This window comes from Scyliorhinus canicula, chromosome 18 (assembly GCF_902713615.1).
Source record: "Scyliorhinus canicula chromosome 18, sScyCan1.1, whole genome shotgun sequence".
NCBI lineage: Eukaryota > Metazoa > Chordata > Chondrichthyes > Carcharhiniformes > Scyliorhinidae > Scyliorhinus > Scyliorhinus canicula.
The window spans coordinates 38,548,037-38,554,241 of NC_052163.1; positions in this window are offsets into that span (position 1 = coordinate 38,548,037).

Sequence of the window (6,205 nt, forward strand, 5' to 3'; positions counted from 1 at the left end):
CAGTGTTTCTGGGTCCCACATCTACCCTGGGGTTGAACAAGTTACTTCTCATGGGGGCGCCTCCTTAACTGGTTTGGCAATGGGCTTGTGCTCCAATTAAAAACTGTAGGGAGGCTCTCCAAACTGGAAGGCTACCTGAAACCAGCCCCACCGCCTGCAGGAATCTGGAGGTGAACTAGGTCTCAAGTGGCCCTTAATAAGCTGAATGGCCCTGAACAACACCGCCCCACCCCTCCTCCCACACTCACGCTGTGAATCCGTCGCCACAAAAATGGCCCAGTAGTGGGACGGAGCCAGTGAACCAGCACACTACTGGGGCTTGTGTCTGTACCCACCACGAGTGCACGTTGTAGATATTTACTCCCAACAAAGACCCCGAGATAGCAATGTGGAGCAGGAACCATGGCTCATTCCTGCTCCCTAACCCAGCTACTAACTGTAATAGTCCCAGTTCCCCAGTCCTCCAGCCACCTGAGATTGGCTCACTTGCCGAATTTAACCTGCATGGCACTGTTACTCATTCGAAAAACATTCAATCCATTAGGGAGGTGAAAAGGGCTGCGTGGGACACTTTAAAATCCTACATCAAAATGGCTGTTCTTCGCAGAAAAAAAAACTGTATCACAAAAGATGCTTCCTTATTCTGCTGTTTCAGGAAGCGTAAGAAGTCCCTATAGGTTGCACTGAAGTTTACCTTGCACAAATCAAAATAAAATTCATAGACAGGTCATACATAACAAACAAGACAGCTGGGTTTGGAGAACACTTAATTTTGATTAAACAGTCTGTAGATGATCAAACAATATAACTGCACTGCTGAGGTATTGCATTTTAAATTAAATAGCTGACAGCTCTCAGACAAAAAGGCCGATTTTCTCTGATTTACAGATTCCGCACACCAACAGGTTAACACATCTTCAGGCACTCTTCTGTAAAACTTCAAAAGGTCAACACATAAAACACATTTTGAGTTGATTAACTTGGACCTGCCGATGGCTTGCACCAAGAAAATTCCAATTACCTTTCACCCAGGGCTATTTAAAACTCATTTAGTCCCTTGCTTATGTGTAATAACCAGGTACAAAGAGAAGCTTGTGTGTTGTGCAATGTTTAGGCCAATGACAGATGTTTAGGTTTGTATGGCCCCCATCACCTTTCCCAAGATCCACAAAATGAAACACGTACAATAGCTTTTGAAGAACATGACTTTACAATAGAATGTAATCCAAAGATATATTTATTTGAACTTCCCTTTGCACAATCAACCCAGAATTCTTTATTAAAATGTTATGAGTGGTCTATAATGCTATTAGACATGAATAGCTTGTAGACTAGGTTTGATTCATGGTTGTCAAATGTTTTTTTTTATTCGTTCATGGAATGAGGGTGTCATTGGCTGGGCCCGCATTTGTTGCCCAACCCTGAGGGAATTTAAGAGTCAACCACATTGCTGTGGGTCTGGAGTCACATGTAGGCCGGACCAGGCAAGGATGACAGGTTTTCTTCCCTAAAGGACGTCAGTGAACCAGATGGATATTTGTAACAATCGACAATGGTTTCCTTGGGTGGGATTCTCCGACCCCCCGCCGGGTCGGAGAATTGCCGGGAGCCCACGTCAATCCCGCCCCCGCCGTGTCCCGGATTCTCCAGCACCGGAGATTTGGTGGGGGCGGGAATCGCTCCGCTCCGGTTGGCGGGCCCCCCACCCGGCGATTCTCCGGCCTGCAATGGGCCGAAGTCCCGCCGCTGTCAAGCCGCTCCTGCCGGCGTGGATCAAACCACGTACCTTACTGGCGGGAGCAGGCGGCGCGGCCGGGGTCCTGGGGGGGGGGGGGGGGGGGGGCCGATCTGGCCCCATGGCGACCTGGCCGGCAATCGGGGCCCACCGATTGGCGGGCGGGCCTGTGCCGTGGGGGCACTCTTTTCCTTCTGCCTTCGCCATAGTCTTCACCATGGCGGAGGCGGAAGTGACCCCCACCCCTGCGCATGCGCGGGGTTAACGTCGGCAGCCGCTGCGCTCCGGCGCATGCGCGGACTTCCGCTGGCTGACGTGGCGCCAAAGGCCGTCCATGCGAGCCGCTGGAGCGCCAACCACTCCGGCGCAGGCCTAGCCCCTCGATGTTAGGGCTTGGCCCCTAAAGGTGCAGAGATGGCCACTCCATCACGCCGGGACCCCCTGCCCCACCGGGTAGGGAAGAATCCCGGCCGTGGTCGTCATTAGACTTTTAATTCCAGAGTTTTATTGAATTCAAATTTCATCATCTTTGATGGTATTCAAACCCATGTTCCCAGAGCATTACCCTGGGTCTCTGGATTACTAGTCCAGTGACAATACCACTACGTCACTACATCCGCCAATGTAAAATATGCAGTGTTTATTCTTTCTCAAGTGTTCTTCAATGTTATCAAAGCTCGCATCAATTCTGTTATTACAGAATCCATCGATAACAGGAGACAAATGAAAAGATACAGCTGAGGAGATGATGGGTGAAATTTTCCCCAAATTGCACAGAATGCAGGATCAGATGAAAAAAGCTGTGTGAAAATCGCTGGCTTCATTGATGTCTTTTCTCAACTGATTTAACAGCACTCTACAATTTCAAAGGACTGGCGCGGATTACAAAGCCAGCTGGGGGAGCGGGACCTATACACGCTGGGAATAGCGGGAATCAGAGATTGGGGCACGCCAATCTCAAAATTAAATTAAAGATCACCCCCCCCCCCCCATAGGAACCGGGACACCCCCGCTGATGTCTCCTACACCATGGACATTGTGACCCCCACAGCCCCCCCCCCCCCCCCCCATGGACATGGGGAACACCCCCAACATTCACATGCAGAAGGGCAGCCCCCGCCCCCCCCCCCCCCCCAACACACATGCTGAAGGGCAGCTCCCCACCCTCACCCTCAGACCACTCAAAGATCAGGGCACCCCGGCACCCCCCCCCCCCCCCACCCACCCCCATACACCATGCAAGCGTCAGTGTGACACGGCCCCCACCCCATCCTTCTGGCATCAGGGCACCGCAATCCCCCACCCTCACAGATGCCAGCCCCCTTCACAATCTCTGCCCCGCCCACCCCAATGCATGCAGACTCCCCCTCCCCCGTCACAACTATCAGGACCCGCCCCCACAAATAAGAGGCACCCACCCCCAATTAGTTTCTCCAGAGACCCACCCCGACATTGCCAATCTGGCACTGCCAACCTTTTTGCAAGAGTTTGCAACCATAATGGGATTGGCGCCTGCGGTGAATTGGACTGCTAAATTCCACCTGACGGATCATGAAGTGTAGAGTGTGTGCTGTTTTCTGCATTATTTGCTTTAATCTACAAAGCTGGAAGGATGTGTTTTTAGGGTGACGTGCGGAAATTTTGGTTGTCTGAGCATTACTATTTGTTTTCTCCTGTGACAAGCTGTTAGCGGAATTAATCAGGGTCTGGATACCTTTTCGAGATTTCATCAACTCTGAAGAGAGAGCATTCAGGCAGCAGGAAAGGAAAAGTTAACAATTGGCATGTGGAAAGAGATCTTCTTAATTACAATTTGCAGTAGGTTGGAACGTTCTGGTGTCTATTCCCATTTCTCCTTTTCACACTTAGCTTTCAGATAAAAAAAAGTGTAGGCTCAGTGTAAGTTCAATTCAGTAGTGCTGCTATTTTTAGTTGAATGAGTAAGTAGTCATGCCAGCCTCAAAAAAGCTGACAACTAAAGAAAACCTTGAATATGAGCCGCGATACCAAGTACTTACACAGACTTTGTACATTGAGCATGAGGAACACATCCTTTCAGTTTCACCTATACAAGAAAACATGCAAGTTAAATACTGAAGGGAGAAATCCAAAGGGTTGAAGACCCAAAATCGGTGGTGCATTTGTGCTCACAAATCCATAAAGACTATGGGTGGGATTCTCCGTTGGCCTACGGCAAAATCGGGAATGACGATTGGGCAGAGAATGGCTCCCGACGTCAAAATCGCAGTCGGCACCGGTTTGACGGCAGGTTGCGATGCTCCGCCCCTCCAAATCGGCATCATCGGGCCGTGTGCAGTTGCAGCTCCATTGGAATGTAATTAGCGGGCCCACCTCCGATGCTCTGCCTCCGATGGCCTGAGTTCCCAATGGCGTGGGCCATGTGTGGTCTCAGCGGTCTTGGCCTGGCGGCTGCGGAGAGAAAGAGAGAGGGCATGCGGACAGTGTCCAGCACCGCCACACTCGGCCAAGATCCATGCAGCCGACCGGGGGGGGCTTCTGCCAGGACTGTGGGGAGTAGTTGGCGGGGGGTGGCGAGGACGTGGACTGTGCTGTCACGGTGGATGGGTACGCAGTCTAGCACAACCAGCACCATCATTTCTGCCGCGATCAGTGCGTGTGTGGGGGATGTAGGCGTACGCGAGGCTGCAGCTTGTCAGCTCTGCACATGTGCAGCACGGCCCGGCGATTCTCCACTGTTTTCTGTGCGTTCCGCAGGTGTTTCATGCTGCCCCAGTGCTGGCCCCTCACCGGTAGTGGAATCAGTGCGAGTTCCACACCGATTTTTCCGTTCTGAAACACCGCGGATCCTCCGTTGGCGTCGGCACTTAGCTTCAGGAACGGCGAATCCAGCCCTTTGGCTTTTAAAAAGAGATCAAACTCCCAGTTGATAGTGTTGCTCGTTCTGGTGAGTGTGCTTTACACTCAATTGGCTCTGTTTTATTCCTTAGCTCTAGAGTCGCCAGGTATCTTTATGATACCGCCACGAGGTTCAAGTTCAAGTTCAGATCAATGACTCATTACACCAGTTAGTAAGGTTCAATCAAACATGTTTATTATTTACACAGTAAATCGATACTCATGTAACTAATACTAACGGGCTAAACTATTCCTACCACTATGAGCCAATACTTATCTTCGATAAGGGAACCCACTGGATCAGGGAACAATGGCCTCTCGTTCTGTCCTGAGACTGCAGGCTTCCCAGTTGGTACGGGCTAAGGGGTTAGGAGTGTCTATTCTCGTAACGAGCGTTGGTTGGACACTTACTTGTCGGTGTAGCTGTTGGCCAGGCCTCTCCTTCTCACGGTAAGGTTCTTAGAGAGCTGCTGCAAAAGTGTTCTGCTGCGAGGGCCGGCTAAGAGAGCGAACTATACTTGGGACCTGACTTTTATAGGTCACAGGGGCTTCGCACCCATCTGGGCAGACCCTCTACCTGCTTGCAATCGATTGGACCTCATACCAATCGATTGGTTTGAATTCCCCAATACTGGGGTTGTTTCCCGATCGCTGGGCGGTTCTTGGGGCTGTTTGTAACTTATTGTTTCAGGCTCCCGTTGGCTTCTGGAAGTCTGACCTGCCATAGAATGTCCCAGTTGTAGCTAATCGTTGTATCCATTGTACCCGGGGATCGCTTCATTAATATGTAAACTGCTGGTTTCGGTGCTGTCTGCTTTCTTTGCAGGCAGAATACACAGGAAGATTCTGCAACCTGCTTGTCTCTTTATAATTGTCCAGTTTTCCCTGCAACCTTTTTAAATCGCCATTTTGGGTCGGAAAGTGGCCAACTTCAGTGGCTACAATAGCTGTAGGAGTAACACAAGGTTTCATGTTTTTCACACTTTATTTATTCCATTAATACATTTCACAAGAAATACAGCTAAATGAGGGCTGGTTTAGCTCTTTAGGCTAGACAGCTGGTTTGTGATGCTGAAGAAGAGCAGCAGCGCGGGTTCAATTCCCGTACCAGCTGAGAATTCTGAATTCTCCCTCTGTGTACCCGAAAAGGCTCTGGAATGTGGTGACTAGGGGCTTTTCACAGTAACTTCATTGCAGTGTTAATGTAAGCCTACTTGTGACAATAAAGATTATTTTTTTCATTTTTTTTAAAATTAGAGATGTAAAGATCAAATTTATAGGCCCCACACTTCCAGTGATGAGTTATGCTTGAATCGAGTGGGAGAAAGAATTACCAACACCAAACACTGATTACCTGACACACACTCTCTTGGTTTTCTGCTCTGTGCTCACCATTGGTGAACTTACCCCCTCGGTTATATAGCTGCAATGCACCATGGACTTTTAAAAATTATTTTGTGGGATGTGGGCATCACTGTCAGAACAGCATTCATTGCCCATCGCTTTTTGTCCTTGCGAAGGTCCGCTGTCTTGAACCGCTGCAGTCCATGTGGCCTGGGTACACACACAATGCTGTTTGAGGAAAGGAGTTCC